General features: G+C 44.5%; 1 long non-coding RNA gene across 1 annotated transcript; it reads right to left on the reverse strand.

Moving 5' to 3' along the window:
- Nucleotides 1-1,539: 1,539 nt before the first annotated feature.
- Nucleotides 1,540-19,808, reverse strand: LOC142070729 (uncharacterized). The gene is made up of 4 exons (XR_012666681.1): nucleotides 19,736-19,808; nucleotides 16,016-16,155; nucleotides 11,445-12,268; nucleotides 1,540-1,735 (listed from the first exon to the last, which is right to left on the reverse strand). It is a non-coding gene; the product is annotated as an uncharacterized LOC142070729 (long non-coding RNA).
- Between the last annotated feature and the right edge of the window lie 584 nt (nucleotides 19,809-20,392).

Below are 20,392 nucleotides of genomic sequence, written 5' to 3' on the forward strand. Positions count from 1 at the left end.
CACCTTGATTATCATACACATTGTGAAGAGAGTGGTCACTTTGGATGGGCTATTACCAGCAGGAGAGTGAGTTTGTGTGTGGGGGGGGCGGAGGGTGAGAAAACCTGGATTTGTGCTGGAAATGGCCCAACTTGATGATCACTTTAGATAAGCTATTACCAGCAGGACAGTGGGGTGAGAGGAGGTATTGTTTCATGGTCTCTGTGTGTATATAATGTCTTCTGCAGTTTCCACGGTATGCATCCGATGAAGTGAGCTGTAGCTCACGAAAGCTCATGCTCAAATAAATTGGTTAGTCTCTAAGGTGCCACAAGTACTCCTTTTCTTTTTGTAGTATGCTAGGTACTGTCCACACACATGACAATAGTCCCTGCCTCAAAGAGTTGACAAACTAAGAACATAGAAGCTGTGATTATTTTTAAAAGAAACTTGTACCAGTGTTGCCTCCCCAGTCTGGCTTCGAGCTAGCCACTGCCTCAATTTCTCCCTCTTGTGCTCCCAAATAAGTTTGACATAGGCTTTCATGAGTCAAGTCACACCACTTCTTGGGGTCTGGGTTTATTAACAAAGTTCACAAGGAAAAACAAGAACTCCCACCCAGCCTTCCTAATTGGTTCACAACCCTTGGTTCAGGGTTCTTAGTCCTGCCCCTGCTGAAGCTTTTCTCTAGGAGACTTGCTCTTCACACTCCAGCTAGCTGGCTCCTGCTCCTTGCAGGCTTGCACTCCTTAGGCCTCCTGCCTGGGAGCTAGGGAGAGTGTCTGAAGAGCACTTCATGCAGCCCTCCTGTTCCTTTGTGTCCCTCTCTTCTCTATTGAGCAGGAAATCCTAGGGCTTCCTACACATTTCTCTTCAATCCCCCTGGGATACCCCAGGCTTGATTTAGCCACATGACACTACTCATGTTTTCCACTTGGGGAGGCAAATGAAGTGTGTCACAGGGGGACTAGACTCATCTCCCCTTAAAAGACTAGGTACCCTGTGACCTGAGCCAACGGCCTGAGGCAATATTTTACAACTTTGGAAAGTAAATCTTGCATCTGAACCAGAGTAATGAAGCCATTTGTGAATAGGTGAAAGAGCCTAATTACATTATAGTACCAAGACTCAACATGTCTAGAATGGGAACATATGCAGTGTTTGCATTGAAACAAATGTAGACTAGGACATTCTTACAAACACAATTTTGGCTCCAATACAAAACTAAAGTACCGGTGTCTTCCTTTAGGATCGACGTCCTACAGTGGAGGAATACGTGGATTTTTCTAACACACCATTTTTGTTGCTTATATAGTTCAAATGCACAATGATAGTGGGTATCTGTGTGTAAATCTGAGAGGAACAACTTGTGTCCAGTGCAGAAGGAACAAGGTAACTGTCACAATTTGTTTTCTGTATGATATGCTATGATGAAATCTTGCTCTTTCTGTCCAAGAAATTAAGATATTTACTATGCAAAATTAACTGGACTGCGCTTTAGAGATAAATAGTCTTTATTTGTTTAAGAATCAAATAAGCTTGGAGGAAAATACTCTCATTACAACAAGCAGAATGGCAACAGCTACAATGTTTTTTATGTGTGTGGCCATGTTGTCATACTACTGATTCTCTCCATTGTGTTAGAAGGCTTCATTATAGTTTGCTCGATAGTACATTGTGATTAAACGGTGGCATTCCTGAAAGGCTCAGCGGTGGGGTTATAGAATGCTAAATTATGAAGGGCACAACGTGACATCTGAGAAAAGAAAATGAAGAAAAAAAATACCATTTTTATTATAAATTAACAATGAGATGTTAAACATTTGCTCTGCCTAGAAAAGCTAATCAGACACCCAGGGAGACATGTTAAATAGATATTAAGCAGACCTTAGACATGGAACCTGATTATACCAAGAACTCATTCTCCTTTTCGGGCAGTGAATTTAGATATCAAATGTAAATGAGACAATGCCAAATTTCCTGTTGCCTCAAAGTTTACAGCCTAGTTATTGTAAAAGGGATACTATTTTATTTAGATTTAAGATAATAGTCACCTTTCCAAGGCTCTAGGTGCCCTAATATTCTTAATTATACAACAAACACAATTCTAAACATTTTTTTCCACAGGAAATAATGGTTATGACCCTGTTTGGCGAGGCACCTCCTTCATCTTGCCGGGTCCAGTGTTTCCCCCTCGAGGGGTGGAGGGTCTGGAGTAAATCAGTCCCACTTCAGAGAGCTTTTTCCCTCTCTCTGGTTTTTAATTTTTCAGTATTTACACAGTGGGCCTCAGAGTAGGCTGGAGGAGCACTCTTCAGCCAAACACAAAGAAACAAGCTCATAATACCAAAAAGGGAATACCTCTCCCTGCCCTCTCGCTGGGATGTTGCCTTGTTATGCCAGCCTCTGGGTCCCAGTCCTTCCCCACACAGTCTGTTAGCAGGGTTGCTTCCCTGATGGAGAGGAGAGCAGCCTTCCAGGCTGGAGAATCCTTTTCTCTCCCAGTGCATCTTGTCTCCCACCTCTCCTTCCTCTTGCTCACAAGAAAAGGGGGTTTTTAAAGGTCATAGGCAGCTCTTAGTTGGACTCAGGTGGCCCTAGTTGACCAGAGGTAGCCTCTTTTCAGCTCCTGGGGAAAAGAGCCTTTACCATCCTAGGGATGATATACACTGTCTTCTGTCTGGTCGGACTTCGTCACCCCCTGGTTCTGCAAATATTTTTGCACATATTTAACTTGAAGTATGTGAGTACTTCTATTGACATCAGTGGAGCTGCTCCTATGCTTCACATCATCCAACCTAATTTCCTTCTTTGAGAGGGTGACTGACCTAATGGATGGGGGAAGCACTAGACATGATACATCTTGATATCTATTAAGGCTTTTGACAGACTTGTGGCATTCTCATAAGCAAACTAGGGAAATGTGGTCTAGATGGGTGGGTGCAAACCTGGGTACTATCGGGTAGGTGCAAAACTGGTTGAAAGACAGTACTCAAATGTAGTCATCAATGGCTCACTATCAAACTGGGAGGATGTATCTAGTGGGTTCCTGCAGGGGTCTGTCCTGGATCCAGTACTATTCAATATTTTTATTAGTGACTTTTATAATAGATTGGCGAGTGTGCTTATAAAATTTGCAGATGACACCAAGCTGGGAGGGCAGCACTTGCAAGCATTTTGGAGGGCAGAATTAGAATTCATAACAACCTTTACAAACTGGGGAACTGGTCTGAAATAAATAAGATGAAACTCAATAAAGACAAGTGCAAAGTACTTCACTTAGGAAGGAAAAATCAAACGCAGACATACAAAACAGGGATAACTGGCTAGTGTCACAACTGGGGCTTTGGCAGTCAGACCTAGTGGTCAGAGCAGGAGTTGATATCTGGAATCAAGCCAAGGGTCAGAGCCAGCATCAAAGTCAGAGACCAATGGCAGGGCTCAGGAAGACAAGAACCAGGAGCAGGTCAGGAAAGCAGGAACCAGAGAAAAGCCATGAAGGCAGGGCTCAGGAGTCAGGTGAGAAGGCAGGGTCTGATATAGCAGCAAGCCAGGAATTCATTCAGCTGCACAGAAAACTTTCTTTATCTCTTTCTGGCTTAGTGTACCCAGCCCAACCAGGGACTCAGGAATTCCTCCAATCAGGTTCCTGTGGGCAGTACTTTTTGTGGCCCAAAAGGCTTTAGGTCTCCCAGTTCTCCAGTCACTAGTAGGGCCATTGGGTGGCATTGTGCATGCAGCAGCAGCCCACAGGCCTGGGTTCACGACAAAGAACAAGTGGGAGTCTGACCTAAACGTAGTTGTTGTAACCAAATTTTGGCACATCAAGGTCGGATTCCAGAAGAAATCCAAGACCAGTGCAACCTTTGTAGACTTGTCATCGGTTTATGACATGGTCTGGATTAAAGGCTTGATGTTGAAGCTCGCAAGCATCATTCCCTGCCTCAAAACATTATGCCTGCTATGGATGATGCTGAGCCATAGGCGGCTATGTGTCCATGCGGGCAACACTCGCCCCAGTTTCTCAACAGCGGACTGCCACAAGGCTCAGCACTTGCACCAATGCTCTTCCACGTCAACATGAGCAACGTGCCACCAATGAAGTTGTGCACATTTGCATGCAGATGACCCTGCCCGGGCAACACAAGCAGCCACCTTCAATGGCATCAAGTCTACCTTGAACAGGGACCTAAACACCATGGAGGAATATTTCCGGAAATGGAAACTTAAGCCAAACCCCCACAAAACAACAGTCATTGCATTCCATCTTGATAAGAGGAACGCTAAGCACACGCTGGAAGTGACTTTTTGTGGCAACACTGTGTGACATGACTCACTCTGACCTATCTAAGGTCAGTATCCATAAGTATCTGAGTGTGTGTTTGCTGGGAGGGCAGTGTGAGAGCCTGAGCGAGTGCCTGATTGGCTGGTAGCCTGCAGGGGGCGGGCACTGGGGCTGTCTGTTTGTTTGTTTCAGGGAAGCCTGGCTGTTTAAAAATAGCCAGAGCTTCGTGAACCAGCTGAGCGGCGGTGAACCAGCTGAGCAGCGGGGAGCAGCAGAGCAGCACACAGCAGGAGTTTGCCTGGGAGTTCGCCTGGAGTGAGCCCAGTGAGGCTTACATCTTGCCAACTTCTCTGAGGAAGCTCATAGTAGAAAGGTGATATGGAAGGGGGGGGGGTTCAGCTGTTGTGACCTGCACTGGATGTGCCATGTTTGTCTTTCTTCCACAGGAGAGAAGCGATTTTGTCTGTACAAAGTGCAAGCTGGTCTCCATATTGGAAGAGAAGATTGAAGGTCTGGAGCAACAGATAACGACCCTGCGTTGCATACGAGAAACGGAGGATTTTCTGGACAAAATTCAGGATATGCTTCTACAGGCACAAAGCTCTAAAGATTTAGAGCAGGTTGTACAGCGGAGCCAAGAGACCAGTGAAGAAGCTTGGCAACATGTGACCTCCAGAAGAAGAAGAGGGAATGTCCGGGTTCCAGCAACGCAGACACAGGTAACTAACCGCTTTCATGTTCTCTCAACAGGTACCATTGTGGAGAGTGGACCAGATGATATGTCTGGGGGGAGAAAGCAGAAGGAGACTCCACTGGTTGGAAGGCATGAGATGCATTGTCCTGAGATGGGGGGTTCCACAACCACCACTCCCAAGAGAAGGAGGCGGGTGGTGGTGGTTGGGGACTCTCTACTCTGGGGGACTGAGTCATCTATCTGCCGCCCTGACCGAGAAAACCGAGAAGTCTGCTGCTTGCCGGGGGCTAAGATTCGTGATGTGACGGAGAGACTGCCGAGACTCATCAAGCCCTCGGATCGCTACCCCTTCCTGCTTCTCCACGTGGGCACCAATGATACTGCCAAGAATGACCTTGAGCAGATCACTGCGGACTACGTGGCTCTGGGAAGAAGGATAAAGGAGTTTGAGGCGCAAGTGGTGTTCTCGTCCATCCTCCCCATGGAAGGAAAAGGCCTGGGTAGGGACCGTCGAATCGTGGAAGTCAACGAATGGCTACGCAGGTGGTGTCGGAGAGAAGGCTTTGGATTCTTTGACCATGGGATGGTGTTCCATGAAGGAGGAGTGCTGGGCAGAGACGGGCTCCACCTTACGAAGAGAGGGAAGAGCATCTTTGTGAGCAGGCTGGCTAACCTAGTGAGGAGGGCTTTAAACTAGGTTCACCGGGGGAAGGAGACCAAAGCTCTGAGATAAGTGGGAAAGCGGGATACCGGGAGGAAGCACAGGCAGGAATGTCTGTGAGGGGAGGGATCCTGCCTCATTCTGAGAATGAGGGGCAATCAGCAGGTTATCTCAAGTGCTTATATACGAATGCACAAAGCCTTGGAAACAAGCAGGGAGAACTGGAGGTCCTGGTGATGTCAAGGAATTATGACGTGATTGGAATAACAGAGACTTGGTGGGATAACTCACATGACTGGAGTACTGTCATGGATGGTTATAAACTGTTCAGGAAGGACAGGCAGGGCAGAAAAGGTGGGGGAGTAGCACTGTATGTAAGGGAGCAGTATGACTGCTCAGAGCTCCGGTACGAAACTGCAGAAAAACCTGAGTGTCTCTGGATTAAGTTTAGAAGTGTGAGCAACAAGAGTGATGTAGTGGTGGGAGTCTGCTATAAACCACCGGACCAGGGGGATGAGGTGGATGAGGCTTTCTTCCGGCAGCTCGCAGAAGCTACTAGATCGCACGCCCTGGTTCTCATGGGTGACTTTAATTTTCCTGATATCTGCTGGGAGAGCAATACAGCAGTGCATAGACAATCCAGGAAGTTTTTGGAAAGCGTAGGGGACAATTTCCTGGCGCAAGTGCTAGAGGAGCCAACTAGGGGGGGAGCTTTTCTTGACCTGCTGCTCACAAACCGGGAAGAATTAGTGGGGGAAGCAAAAGTGGATGGGAATCTGGGAGGCAGTGACCATGAGTTGGTTGAGTTCAGGATCCTGACACAGGGAAGAAAGGTAAGCAGCAGGATACGGACCCTGGACTTCAGGAAAGCAGACTTCGACTCCCTCAGGGAACGGATGGGTAGGATCCCCTGGGGGACTAACATGAAGGGGAAAGGAGTCCAGGAGAGCTTGCTGTATTTCAAGGAATCCCTGTTGAGGTTACAGGGACAAACCATCCTGATGTGTTGAAAGAATAGTAAATATGGCAGGCGACCAGCTTGGCTTAACGGTGAAATCCTAGCAGATCTTAAACATAAAAAAGAAGCTTACAAGAAGTGGAAGGTTGGACATATGACCAGGGAAGAGTATAATAATATTGCTCGGGCATGTAGGAATGAAATCAGGAGGGCCAAATCGCACCTGGAGCTACAGCTAGCCAGAGATGTTAAGAGTAACAAGAAGGGTTTCTTCAGGTATGTTGGCAACAAGAAGAAAGCCAAGGAAAGTGTGGGCCCCTTAATGAATGAGGGAGGCAACCTAGTGACAGAGGATGTGGAAAAAGCTAATGTACTCAATGCTTTTTTTGCCTCTGTCTTCACGAACAAGGTCAGCTCCCAGACTGCTGCGCTGGGCATCACAACATGGGGAATAGATGGCCAGCCCTCTGTGGAGAAAGAGGTGGTTAGGGACCATTTAGAAAAGCTGGACGTGCACAAGTCCATGGGGCCGGACGAGTTGCATCCGAGAGTGCTAAAGGAATTGGCGGCTGTGATTGCAGAGCCATTGGCCATTATCTTTGAAAACTCGTGGCGAACGGGGGAAGTCCCGGATGACTGGAAAAAGGCTAATGTAGTGCCACTCTTTAAAAAAGGGAAGAAGGAGGATCCTGGGAACTACAGGCCAGTCAGCCTCACCTCAGTCCCTGGAAAAATCATGGAGCAGGTCCTCAAAGAATCAATCCTGAAGCACTTACATGAGAGGAAAGTGATCAGGAACAGTCAGCGTGGATTCACCAAGGGAAGGTCATGCCTGACTAATCTAATCGCCTTCTATGATGAGATTACTGGTTCTGTGGATGAAGGGAAAGCAGTGGATGTATTGTTTCTTGACTTTAGCAAAGCTTTTGACACGGTCTCCCACAGTATTCTTGTCAGCAAGTTAAGGAAGTATGGGCTGGATGAATGCACTATAAGGTGGGTAGAAAGTTGGCTAGATTGTCGGGCTCAACGGGTAGTGATCAATGGCTCCATGTCTAGATGGCAGCCGGTATCAAGTGGAGTGCCCCAGGGGTCGGTCCTGGGGCCGGTTTTGTTCAATATCTTCATAAATGATCTGGAGGATGGTGTGGATTGCACTCTCAGCAAATTTGCGGATGATACTAAACTGGGAGGAGTGGTAGATATGCTGGAGGGCAGGGATAGGATACAGAGGGACCTAGACAAATTGGAGGATTGGGCCAAAAGAAATCTGATGAGGTTCAATAAGGATAAGTGCAGGGTCCTGCACTTAGGACGGAAGAACCCAATGCACAGCTACAGACTAGGGACCGAATGGCTAGGCAGCAGTTCTGCGGAAAAGGACCTAGGGGTGACAGTGGACGAGAAGCTGGATATGAGTCAGCAGTGTGCCCTTGTTGCCAAGAAGGCCAACGGCATTTTGGGATGTATAAGTAGGGACATAGCGAGCAGATCTAGGGACGTGATCGTCCCCCTCTATTCGACATTGGTGAGGCCTCATCTGGAGTACTGTGTCCAGTTTTGGGCCCCACACTACAGGAAGGATGTGGATAAATTGGAAAGAGTCCAGCGAAGGGCAACAAAAATGATTAGGGGTCTGGAACACATGAGTTATGAGGAGAGGCTGAGGGAACTGGGATTGCTTAGTCTGCAGAAGAGAAGAATGAGGGGGGATTTGATAGCTGCTTTCAACTACCTGAGAGGTGGTTCCAGAGAGGATGGTTCTAGACTATTCTCAGTGGTAGAAGAGGACAGGACAAGGAGTAATAGTCTCAAGTTGCAGTGGGGGAGGTTTAGGTTGGATATTAGGAAAAACTTTTTCACTAAGAGGGTGGTGAAACACTGGAATGCCTTACCTAGGGAGATGGTAGAATCTCCTTCCTTAGAAGTTTTTAAGGTCAGGCTTGACAAAGCCCTGGCTGGGATGATTTAATTGGGGATTGGTCCTGCTTTGAGCAGGGGGTTGGACTAGATGACCTCCTGAGGTCCCTTCCAACCCTGATATTCTATGATTCTATGATTCTATGATCTCAGAGTTAAGTTGGACCCCACAATAACCTTCCATGACCATAAGAAGAAGGTAGCCACCAAGATGAAGTCAAGGATCAACCTGGTCCAGAATCTGGCAAGCACAAGCTAGGGAGCATCAGCATCAGTGCTATGGACATCAGCAATGGCCCTTGTGTACTCCTAGTCGAGTACTGTGCACTGGTATGGACCAGAAGTAGCCACACTCTAATTATTGATGTCCAACTGAACAATGCAATGTGGTGCATCACTGGAACCGTAAAGTTGACCCCAACACCCCGGCTGCGCATGCTATTGCACAGCACTCCTCCATCCATTTGCTGTGATGCCACAGCCCTTTGGGAGATCCAACGAACGGAGGAAAACAAATGTCTCCCCATCCATCAGGATCATAATAACGTCCCTCACCAACGCTTGGAGTTGCACAAGCCCTTTTGGACCACTGCACTTAACCTTTGACAATGCGACTTGAATCCTGATTGAGCTTGGAAAGCCGAACGGAGTTCACAAGAAGTCACAAACAAACACCTCATGAAAGACCTGACAAAGAAGATCCTTGGTTTTGATTTTCCACGAAACTTATGAGCAACACTAAATCGCATCAGCATAAACCATGGCAGATGCAGATACTTGATGTACAAATGGAAAATTAAAAATTCTCCAGTCTGAAACTGTGGTCACCCAGAAAAGACCATGGAACAGATAACGACTCACTGCCCAATTCACAAATACGAAGGAAGCATCACAGTGATACACCCCACTATTCCTGGCACAATTATCTGGCTTAACCACCTAAATGTAAAATTATAGTTGTTGCTCTACATCTTCATCAGCCATATGAAGAGGAACGATCTGCAGATCCTCACATCTAAGCCTTTGTACTGCAGAAAAGGATCTGGGTGTTACTGTGTATCACAAATTGAACATGAGTCAATAATGTGATGCAGTTGCAAAAAAAAAAAAAAAAGCCCTATCATCATTCTGGGGTGTATTATCAGAAGCGTTGTATGTAAGATACAGAAGGTAATTGTTCTGCTCTGCTCGATACTAGTAAGGCCTCAGTTGGAGTACTGTGTCCAGTGTTGGGTGCCAGACTTTAAGAAAAGATGTAGACAAATTGGAGACAGTCCAGAAGAAAGTAACATAAATAATAAGAGGGTTAGAAAACCTGCCCTATGAAGCAATTTTTAAAAAATGGGCATTAGTTTTGTGAGAAGAAGGCTGAGGGGGAACCTGATAACAGTCTTCAAATATGTTAAAGCTATGTAACAGAGTCCTTGGTGGTTCCTCCCTCAGGGGATGGGGGAACCTGACCATGCCTAGTAAGATACACTGGGGGGTCATAACCTGGGCCCCACTTTTCTAACACTGGCAAGGAACATTGTCCCTTTGTGGGCCTCCTGAAGTCTCTCCAACTGGGGGATCAATATGAAGGTCACAAACCTCCCCATGGATTCAGGGTTACTCCTTTCCTGCAGTCCAGCAACAAGGTGGGGGGTGCCATGTCTATAATGCTGCCAATGATTCGGACACAGTGCAGTGGGTTTGGGGAAATCACTCTGGCTGCATCTCTGAGATAGGCTCAGCCTGTATCTTTGACCCCGGGAGTCTGCCATACTCTTCTCAGAGTTGGGGTGTAGGCTTCCTGCCTAGGAGTTTCCTTCACAGCTTCAGGAGTCGCTCCGGCATTCTGCGGCTTAGGACAATCCTGTTTCTTCCCTCCCTGCTGACTGCAGCTTCCTCCCTTTTAAAGGCCTCCTCCTATCACATATGATTGACAGTTCCATAAGGGAGGGGCTAGCCCTGACACCAGGACCTCTTTGGCCCCTTCCTTGCCTGTGTGAGGTCTATAACCCCATCACAGGTCATTATAAAGAGGACTGTGATCAATTGTTCTCCATGTCCACTGAAGGAAGAACAAGAAGCAATGGGCTTAATCTGCAGCAAGGGAAATTTTGGTTAGATACTAGGAAAAACTTTCTTCAAGGGTAATTAAGTACTGGAATAATTTACCAGTGGAGGTTGTGGAATCTCCACAATTAGAGATTTTTAAGATCAGGTGAGACAAACACCTGTCAGGGATGGTCTAGGTTTACTCGGTCCTACCTCAGCACAGGGAGATGGACCAGATAACCTCTCGAGGTCCCATCCTGCCCCACATTTCTATGATTCTAGGTGCTTAAAAGTTGCTGTTTGGGATTGATATTAAACTGGGAAATAGGAACATGTGTAGGAACAGATAGATAATCCACAGGATTTTAACGAGTTTGGAAACATAGACCAAAAAAACCAACCAAACAACAACCCACAATTCACCTTGGAAAAATGAAAGCTCCAGTAATACATTTGAGGAGAAAATACTCTTGACATACAGGATTACAATGGAAGAGACTAACTTGAAAAGCAATAATTGTTATTTGTTAGGTGAATACTAAGCATTATTAATGATTAGTTGTCAAGGACCGTATAAGGCACAAAGATCCTTGCTCCAGAGAGCTTTCAGTCGAAATGGCAAACACCCATTTAACATAATAGGCCTAAGAATTACACATGTGCTTCAGTTGTGAGGTCCTGGCTATAGGGAGTTAGTGTATGTCTGTAACATCATCTGAAAAAGGTTCAACCAGACTATCAGAACATAGCCTTGGACAATCAGCGTCCATAGCCAAACTCGAATGAGGATTAATAGCTTTCTTCTGAGAACATTGCATGAGCTGAGCATACGTACAATACACAATAACCATTGTATTATTTTGAACATATTTTCTTATCTCCACCCACAGACATAATGTAAACTTACTTTAGAGTGGTCGATAATTTAGCTGCTCCAAACAGATACTTTTTTCCCCTCCAGGGATACAGAAGCTTCTGTAGAATTATATAGTTGATGCAAAATTAGCTCAGTCTTCTTAGTCTAAAGTTCAGGGTTCTCAAGCCCAGGACTTTTAGCTCCAAGATACTAGTAAATTTCTAAAAATAGTACAAACAAATAGAGACTAGGCCCAGCTAATTCAGATAAAAGTAGTATCTCCTTATATTATGTTTGAAATCCCTCAAGGATGTTTTGTCGGTCCCATCCAAGATATGATTTCTCAGGCCTTCAGATGTGCTAGAAAAAATCAGCCTAATATCCACCACCTACTGAGTATCATAAAAAGCGGCAAGAGTCTTTGAACTTGAAATGCAGGGTTCCTAAGTGACCTGTTTATGCACCTATTTCATAACAGTAGCCTTTCCTGAGGCCAATCAAACCATAGTCAAGCACAGCTACTGAAGTGTTCAGATTATGTCAAAATATTTGGTTCCTAATGTCTCCTAAAAGATGGGCCCTCATAACGCTTTTAATTCTGAGGCAACTTACACTAGTGCAAAACCTGCTTGAACCAGGCGGCACAGTGGCCCCAAAGCTGCCGTGCTCTGACACTCACACTCTGTTAAAGGTAGAGCTCCTTGGAGTTGAAACTGTGCAAGTTCTCAGTGCAGCTCCACAGATGAGTGACAGCAAACAGAGCTACAGGCACAAAGCGTTGCACAAATGGTTCCAAACCTTTTTACTGGTTTTTTTTTTTTTATTTCAATGAAATTTTTGGAAAATGTAAACATGTCAACCACCTCGTTGAAAACCTGGAAAAAAAAATGATTCAAAGTTTCAGTGGAAAAGTTTTTAAGAGGAACTTTTTAAACAAAATTCTTACTTTCGACAACAAAAATTCATCAAAGGATTGAAATGTTTAAAAACCAGGGCCCGTAATTTATTTGACAAACGTAGGCCCAGATCTTGCAGCTAGTTCCCTGTAGGATGTCTGCACCCGTGGGAGCCGTGTTAAATCCTCTCCCCTGCCTTCCTCCCTCCCTGTCATTTGTCTTGCCATCCTAGTAAACTGGGAACTGTTCAGCCTGTTCCAACTGCTCCAGCTCATCCCTGTGAATACATTTAAGACTGTTTTACTGTCTCTGCTATGTTCGGTCCTAGGCGACTGCTTGTTTTGCCTCTACAGTAAAGCTAGTCCTGAGCAAGAAGGCGGGTGGGGGAAGTAGCAGATAACCAATGGCTGCCTTTTCTGCGGTCAACATCACTTTCTCTACTGGCTGCTCCCTTTCTGTGCATTGGAGGTGCAGCAGTAAAATACCCACAGAGCTGGGGGTTGTCCCACCTCCCACAACAAAGGTGGATGAATTTCAGTTGTGAAACGTTCATGTGTGTATATAGCCTGAAATTTTCAATGATTGCTATGTGATTTAGGTACTCATCTCCCTTCACTTTCAATAGGAATCATCACCTAAGTCCCTTCCGCTCCTTTGACAACCCCAGCTGTCGCGTGTGTAGCAGTTTGGGATTGGCTCTATGTGCAAGCAGGGATCAAAGACATGCGGCACAGCTGCAGCTGGCCTGGGTCAGCTGACTGGGGTCAGGCTGCAGGGCTAAACATTGCTGTTGAGATGTCTGGGTTCCAGCCTGAGCCCCGCAAGCCCCTGACAGCTGACCCGGGCCAGCCACAGGATTTTTATCCCTGTGTTAGACATACCCTAAGGGGTACATCTACATAGCGAAAAAAAAAAAAAAGATGTGCAGCGGTGAGTCTCAGAGCCAAGGTGAACTGACATGGATTCAAGGGGGTTGCGCTGAGGGGCTAAAAAGAATAGTGTAGACGTTCAGGCTCAGGCTGGAGCTTGGTCTCTGAAACCCATTGAAGGGGGAAGGACTTGGAACCTGGGCTCCAGCCTGAGTCCCCATGTATATACTGTTATTTTTAACCTCAGAGCGCAAGCCCCAGGAGCCCAAGTCAGTTGACCCAAGCACTGAAACTTGTTGCCGTGGGTTCTTTTTCTTTTTGTTTTCTGTGTTGACTTACCCATAGATTCCTAGATGTTAGAAATGGAAGAGAACCACTGGTATTAAGACATCGAATCCACCTCCCTGCCAGTACTATGTTAGGAAAAAGGAATTCCTCCAGGTGACTGAGAAAGACTAACCTTACTGCTAATCCCATTTCTTTTTGTATCAAGAACTGTGCATTTACTGCCAAAGCTACATCAGGAAGATCATTTTTACTAATATAACCTAATACTTGCAAATGGTAGCGAGTGCTTTCAACAGGCAAGGATTGCTGCTTTTTGAACTAAAGTGAAAGGGATTACACAATGCAACTAAATCAATGTGTTCAAAAGCCCTGGTAAGGCTTTTTACTAAACTGCGAGAAAGAAAAGGGACTATGGATATTAAGTCAGCATCACAGAGCAAACTTATCAATAACACACACATCTCTTGCTACAGAGAGTGACTGTAAAAAGAAAGAGCAGTCAGCTCACAAAACTTTCTGGTAAGCCACAAAGAAAGTTCACAGCAGCAGGGAAGCTGAGCAAAGATCCCAGCTCGAGAACAAAGGACTGGGAATGTGTGGGGTGGGGCGGAAAGAACTGACTGGTGGAAGGAGTCTGCGCCTTCACCTGGGAAGTGACCAAGGAGGTCAGAGTGAAAGACAAGTGGAGCTTGAACAATGGGGTTCACCAGAGCTTGTCTGGTCTCTGGGCTAACCAGAGTGGGCCTGAGCTATGCTTTTATCTTCCTTTCTCTAGGCTAAACTAAGGACTTCCTATGCTGTGTTCCATAAGAACGTGAGAATGGCCATACTGGGTCAGACCAAAGGTCCATGTGGCCCAGTATATTGTCTTCTGACAGTGTCCAATGCCAAGTGACACAGAGGGAATGAACAGAAGAGGTAATCATCAAGTGATCCATTTCCTGTTGCTCATTCCCAGCTTCTGGCAAATAGAGGCTAGGGACACCATAGCTGCCCATGCTGGCAAATAGCCATTGAGGGACCTATCCTCCATGAATTTATCTAGTTCTTTTTTGAACCCTGTTACAGTCTTGGCCTTCACAACATCCTCTGGCAAAGAGTTCCACAGGTTGACAGTGCATTGTGTGAAGAAATTCTTCCTTTTGTTTGTTTTAAACCTGCTGCCTATTAATTTCCAGTTGACTAATAAACCCCACTGTTTTGACAACGATGTTTGAGTGTCTCTGCATGTGCTTGTCGAGGTGCATTCATTCCTGAAGTATAGCTCTACCAGGAGTCATATCTTTCAAGCTCTCAAGTAACCAGAACAGTCTGCCTGCCAGGATAATCAATTTGTTTTGGATGATCAAGGCGTGTATGAACAACATTGAGACAAAAAAAAATGTTTTGAAGCTTATTTGAATTTCGACTCCGTGATGGGACACCCTCCAGCTGCTGTAAGCTGGTCAGGGCTGTTCGGGCTGACTACAACTGATCTCTTACCATGATTTGCTGTTAGAGTTGTGGTGAGAGACTATATCTTACTCTCTGTGGTTACAGATGGTAGAATCATACAGGAGTCTGGGTCCGTTTTGAGTGTGTTGCTTTGCCTTCAACTCCCTTATATTGACAATTCTATATTATGAAGCAAATCCTCTGCCTAATGCCTGGGTGGAGTAGGAGGTTGAGAAGTTCTTCCTCACAGGTTGTGGAGCAGCCACTGAGTCACTATTGTAGCTCAAGAGCTGGAGTAGGTTGAATGGCTCTCCACCTCAAAGGTTCCTCTCAGGTTTCTGGTCTCAGCCCACCCAGATCCTGGTACCCCAGCAGAACTGAGCTCAGTTTTGCACAGGAAATGCAGACTCCAAGATTCCTGTCCCACACTACACATGCAGCAGAACCAATTAAGTTCTGATGCCAGGGGAGTCCATGTGACTCTTTCCATTTTGAGTGAATACTTTTTGATGAGACAGAACTGGTTTGAAAGCACAAGCATTGCCTGAGCAAGGCTTGTTCCTGCTTCCATTGAAGTCTATGTCATAGATCTCATTGACCTCAGTGGTGAACTATCAAGCCCTCAGTGAAATATGCAATTTAACTTTCTACTAAATTCATATGTTCTCAGTGTTGATAGGCCAGCCACCTGCCCTCAGTCTGGTGGAAGTGGGGCACAGAGAGGAATTGCTAAATCAGACTAGTTCTTCTTTGTATCAAGCCTGGAAGATTTAAGTTATACAGGATTAGCGTCATGTCATGCTTTTGAAGAAGAATACAGAAAATGCTGATGCATGGTAACTCATTCATTCATATAGGAATCATGAGGGAGTGATACATACTTAACTCTGGAGAGTAAGGGAGAGTCTTTCTTGCAAAATAGAAATGGACCAGTAAAATTACTTGTGATCATTTAAAACTTGAATTTTTAATTACAGTAAAAGCTTTTTTATCCAGCATATTGGAGAAATAGGGGGTGCCGGTTAATTAAAATCTCTGGTTAATTAAGAGCTATACTTACCAATGAAATACCAATTGTCAACAAATTAGAATACAATAAAATGAATAAAGTATAAAATAGGATACAGGTACTCACCAATCCAGTCGTAGTACTGCACTGCAGAGTGATTGGTTTCTTGAAGCACGTAGGTATATAGCGGTAAAGTTTTCTATACTGCAGGTTATCTTATGACAGTACATATCACTGCAGGCAGCGCATGGCATACACCCAGATCACTAAAAATACACAAAGCTAAAACTGTACTGAACATAATTTAGTCTTTCTTTGATGAATCAGAAGGTACTTCAGGATCTTGTGGTGCTTCACGGTCATCATTATCAACATCAATTACCACTGTAGATGTAGAAGGTGCAGGAGATTGGGCTGAATCTGTAATGACCCTATGACACACCCTGGAAGCTGCTTTTTTGAATAAATCCCTGATATCAGCTTGCTTACTTGTCTTCTGCCTCTTTTGCATAAAAGTAGAGTGCAGAATGTGTAATTGCATAATCTGGGCAGTATACTAGTCCTGGTTACTAGATTGAAGATTTGTATTGGGAGATATCAGTAATGCCAGTTAATAGAGCTTTCTGGTTGATAAAGTGCCGGATAACACAGCTTTTACTGTGCTATGTTTTTTTAACACATGCACTCCTGGACTCCAACTGGTGGCAAAATCAAAATGTGTCCAAGTTTTAAAGAAAAATAACACTGAAGTAACACAAATAACATGTCAATTGTAAAGATGCAGTTTTTATGAGACATGCCAGTGGGAATGCTTGAGGCCATTATAGCAAGGGATAAATGTCTTGCAAAATCAGCATGACTAACATATAACTCTTTCACCCCTTTACTGTATTTCATATGATCCCCACTCCACCTCAGCTCATTGTTGTTCTGACACCACAAGCGGGCCAGGGAGAGGAGAAAGCAATGTCCCAGCTCTGTGGCATGTTCCCTTCAACCGTGGAACCCTACAGAAGCCCCTTGGCCTGAGCTCTTATGGCCTGTGAAAATTCAGGAGTAGAGGAGGGTGTATGCATCCAAGGGGCAGAGTCAAGCCACAGCTTCAGTGCTCAGTTTGATCCCTTTCAGACTCTGTGGATATCCAAGCAAGACTCTCCAGGTCTGCTACTGCACTGTATGGGAGGAGGTAGCCAATGGCAGCGTGCTTTCTAAAGGAAAATTCCCCCCTGTGGGGAAAGCTGGAGATCAAGAGTCAGCTGCTGGCAGGACCCACCAGGGTAGGCAGATAGAAAACAAAATGCCAGGCACCTGATTCCAGTAAAATGGGGAATTCTGTGGCAGAAATTCTCAATTCCATGGTGATTCATCCTGGAAAAATGCCAAATAATGTGGCATTGTTCAGTCCACATGGCTGTGACTGAGATGACTGGGGCAGTTCACTCCTCACTGAGCTATTGTTTCAGGCTCTTTACAGACTCAAGCAGGCAACCCTGCATTGGCTTATGCTAAGTTTCATATTTTCAAAGTTGTTTCTGCAACCATATCAGCTAGAAACATGTTTTTAAATGAAAGTAGTGAGAGAGTAAATTCCTCAGCAAATTCTTCAGCTACAGAATCATTAAATACCCAAGCCGCCACCTTTAAGCCCCTGCCCTGGATGGAAATGTGCTAAGGAAACTCCATGAGTGGAATCTCACGAATGTCGTTGGATCCTGGAAAAACTGGAAAGCATCCAGCGGAGGGCAACAAAAATGATTAGGGGACTGGAACACATGACTTATGAGGAGAGGCTGAGGGAACTGGGATTGTTTAGTCTGCGGAAGAGAAGAATGAGGGGGGATTTGATAGCTGCTTTCACCTACCTGAAAGGGGGTTCCAAAGAGGATGGATCTAGACTGTTCTCAGTGGTAGCAGATGACAGAACAAGGAGTAATGGTCTCAAGTTGCAGTGGGGGAGGTTTAGGATGGATATTAGGAAAATCTTTTTCACTAGGGGGTGGTGAAGCACTGGAATGCATTACCTAGGGAGGTGGTGGAATCTCCTTCCTTAGAGGTTTTTAAGGTCAGGCTTGACAAAGCCCTGGCTGGGATGATTTAGTTGGGGATTTGTCCTGCTTTTAGCAGGGGGTTGGACTAGATGACCTCCTGAGGTCCCTTCCAACCTGATATTCTATGATTCTGTGATTCTATGATCCTTTCCATCCCTCCAGTTCCCACAGGAAAGCATGATATAGCCCAGAATATGCTAAATATGGGGGAAGATCCTCAGCTGGTGTCACAGATTGTCACAGCTCCACAAAAGTTGAGGGAGTGATTATAACTCACCCTGAGGGAGGCTTTGCCCCCATGACATTGATATTGTTTCAGTAGACAATATGTTAATGGTACAATGAATAGGCTCTGTTAAGGAGAGTGTTCATTCTGAACATCTGAATCATTAGTTCATTAGACGATAAACACTGTGCACTGGAAAAGATGTAGGTGATTTTGTGCATCCTTATATATGTTACATGAACTCTATGACCAGAAATTTGAGGGCTTGATAGATTCAAATAGGATTGTGCAAGATACTCTTTTAAAAAAATCTGCCTGACACATAGGTTCCTTCAAAATGCGGACAGCAGATACTTAACACTGATTGGATTGTTCCATACACAAAGGATACTCATGCTGGTAATAATATCACTGTGCACCTGAAAGTCTGGATATTTTACTACCTCTCCTTCTTTACTTATGCCACTCAACCCATAAAAACTAGGTTTGCTCTTCGCTTCAGAATGTTTGCTTGCTTTTTTTTTTCCTGCAGGAAAATACACTAGTTTGGGAACTCTGTGTTTAAAGTACATACAAGAGATATCCCAATCAATATTTGACTTTTCTACAGTCATTAACATTTCTTGTTTGTTGTTCTCATAGTCGCCAATTGTTTATATATCAAGCAAGGCATGTTTTGCCTGTCAGATATCTGAGTTAGGTTTGAATGGTGTGTATTACCAACTGGTACTGACTGCCTTAAACTTGAATAGTGACACAGGATAAGTTTATTATATCTGGGCAGTATACTAGTCCCGGCCAGTGTGTGTCTGTCATTTCTTAATTTAAAAACTGCATGATCAAAATATTTTGTCAACTAAAAAGGGCACATTTCAGTACAGGAAGATATTCTAAGAGGCATTTTAACTAAGTGCTAGTATACCTATCACAAAGAACAATGGACTTAGGCAAAGTCAAAGAGGTTTTGCAGTTAGAATGCGGTGTCAACACTAATCACTCTTCCTTTGTATCAACTGTGAACTGAAGAATGACAACAAAGTGAGTTTCTGACATCTGGAAATTGTGCCACTTAACATTTTAAACACTAATTTAATGTGGTTTTTTCACCTGCCACCAATCTACAGGATTGGTGCCACACTCCCAGGTTTGGAACAGGCCCTAGGACGAACCCCCTTCAATGTGCCAGGCCCCCAAGGTGTCTCATTCTTCCTGCACAGGGCAGGCCACACTATCTCCCCGCCTCCTTGACTGAACCTCAAATAAATAACCAATTTATTTGAGCATGAGCTTTCGTGTAGCTCACGAAAGCTCATGCTCAAATAAATTGGTTAGTCTCTAAGGTGCCACAAGTACTCCTTTTCTTTTTACATTTAAGAATGTTATATGAAAAATTAGTATATTTATTTGGATAGTTAATCTGCTGGAAAACTGATGGCACAAGCTGATAAAATCTTCATAAAAGATCCTGGCTATTTATAATTTTATCAGTTTACCAGAACACTATCTATACACTAAAAACAATGATTGATTATTTGTATTAAGGTATAAGAAGTACCTGGTAAAATTGCTTACCAAATCCTGTTTGGAGCTATCCGGTTGGCCTGGGATTCATGCATATCACAATGAAATGTGATCAGAAGCCAACGTACAGTATGTGAAAGGTACTATAAAGTAGCCAGAGAAACATAGTACCCTGTTAATGTATAATAACGGAAGACAAATTGAAACTACTCTTGGATACATCTACCGTGTTTTGGTTCTCAGCATTCCAATTTGCATTGCAATAATAACAGTAATATGTTACTTGATATTTTAATAATACTATGCTTCCTAAGCTTGGCATGGTTCTTTTCAGGTTTACTTCAGTTAAAGCAGGTCAATACCCAGCAGATTTAAGGCAGTCAGGCTTAGACTGCTCACTTGCTACTTTTTCAAGTGTGTTCCTGATATTATCAGTAAGCATACAGTCCTACCTTCACCTGCTCTTCATTCCTCTGAGTAAATGGAGCAAGAGGAAGTATTTGGATTGGATGAGAGATAACACTTAGATAATATCTTCCTGCTCTTTTGTTGGTGCTGTCTTTAATTTTCCATTTGCTAATAGGTAGTCTTGTTAACAGCCCTGCAAAGAGAAATCCTGTTAAGAAGTGGAATGTGAAAATAAACAACAGTTTAGAAAATATGAACTTTTTCCTACCCAAACAAATTACATGTCAACATCAGAAGCCT

The sequence above is a fragment of the Caretta caretta genome, chromosome 2 (assembly GCF_965140235.1).
Source record: "Caretta caretta isolate rCarCar2 chromosome 2, rCarCar1.hap1, whole genome shotgun sequence".
NCBI classification, from domain to species: Eukaryota; Metazoa; Chordata; order Testudines; family Cheloniidae; genus Caretta; species Caretta caretta.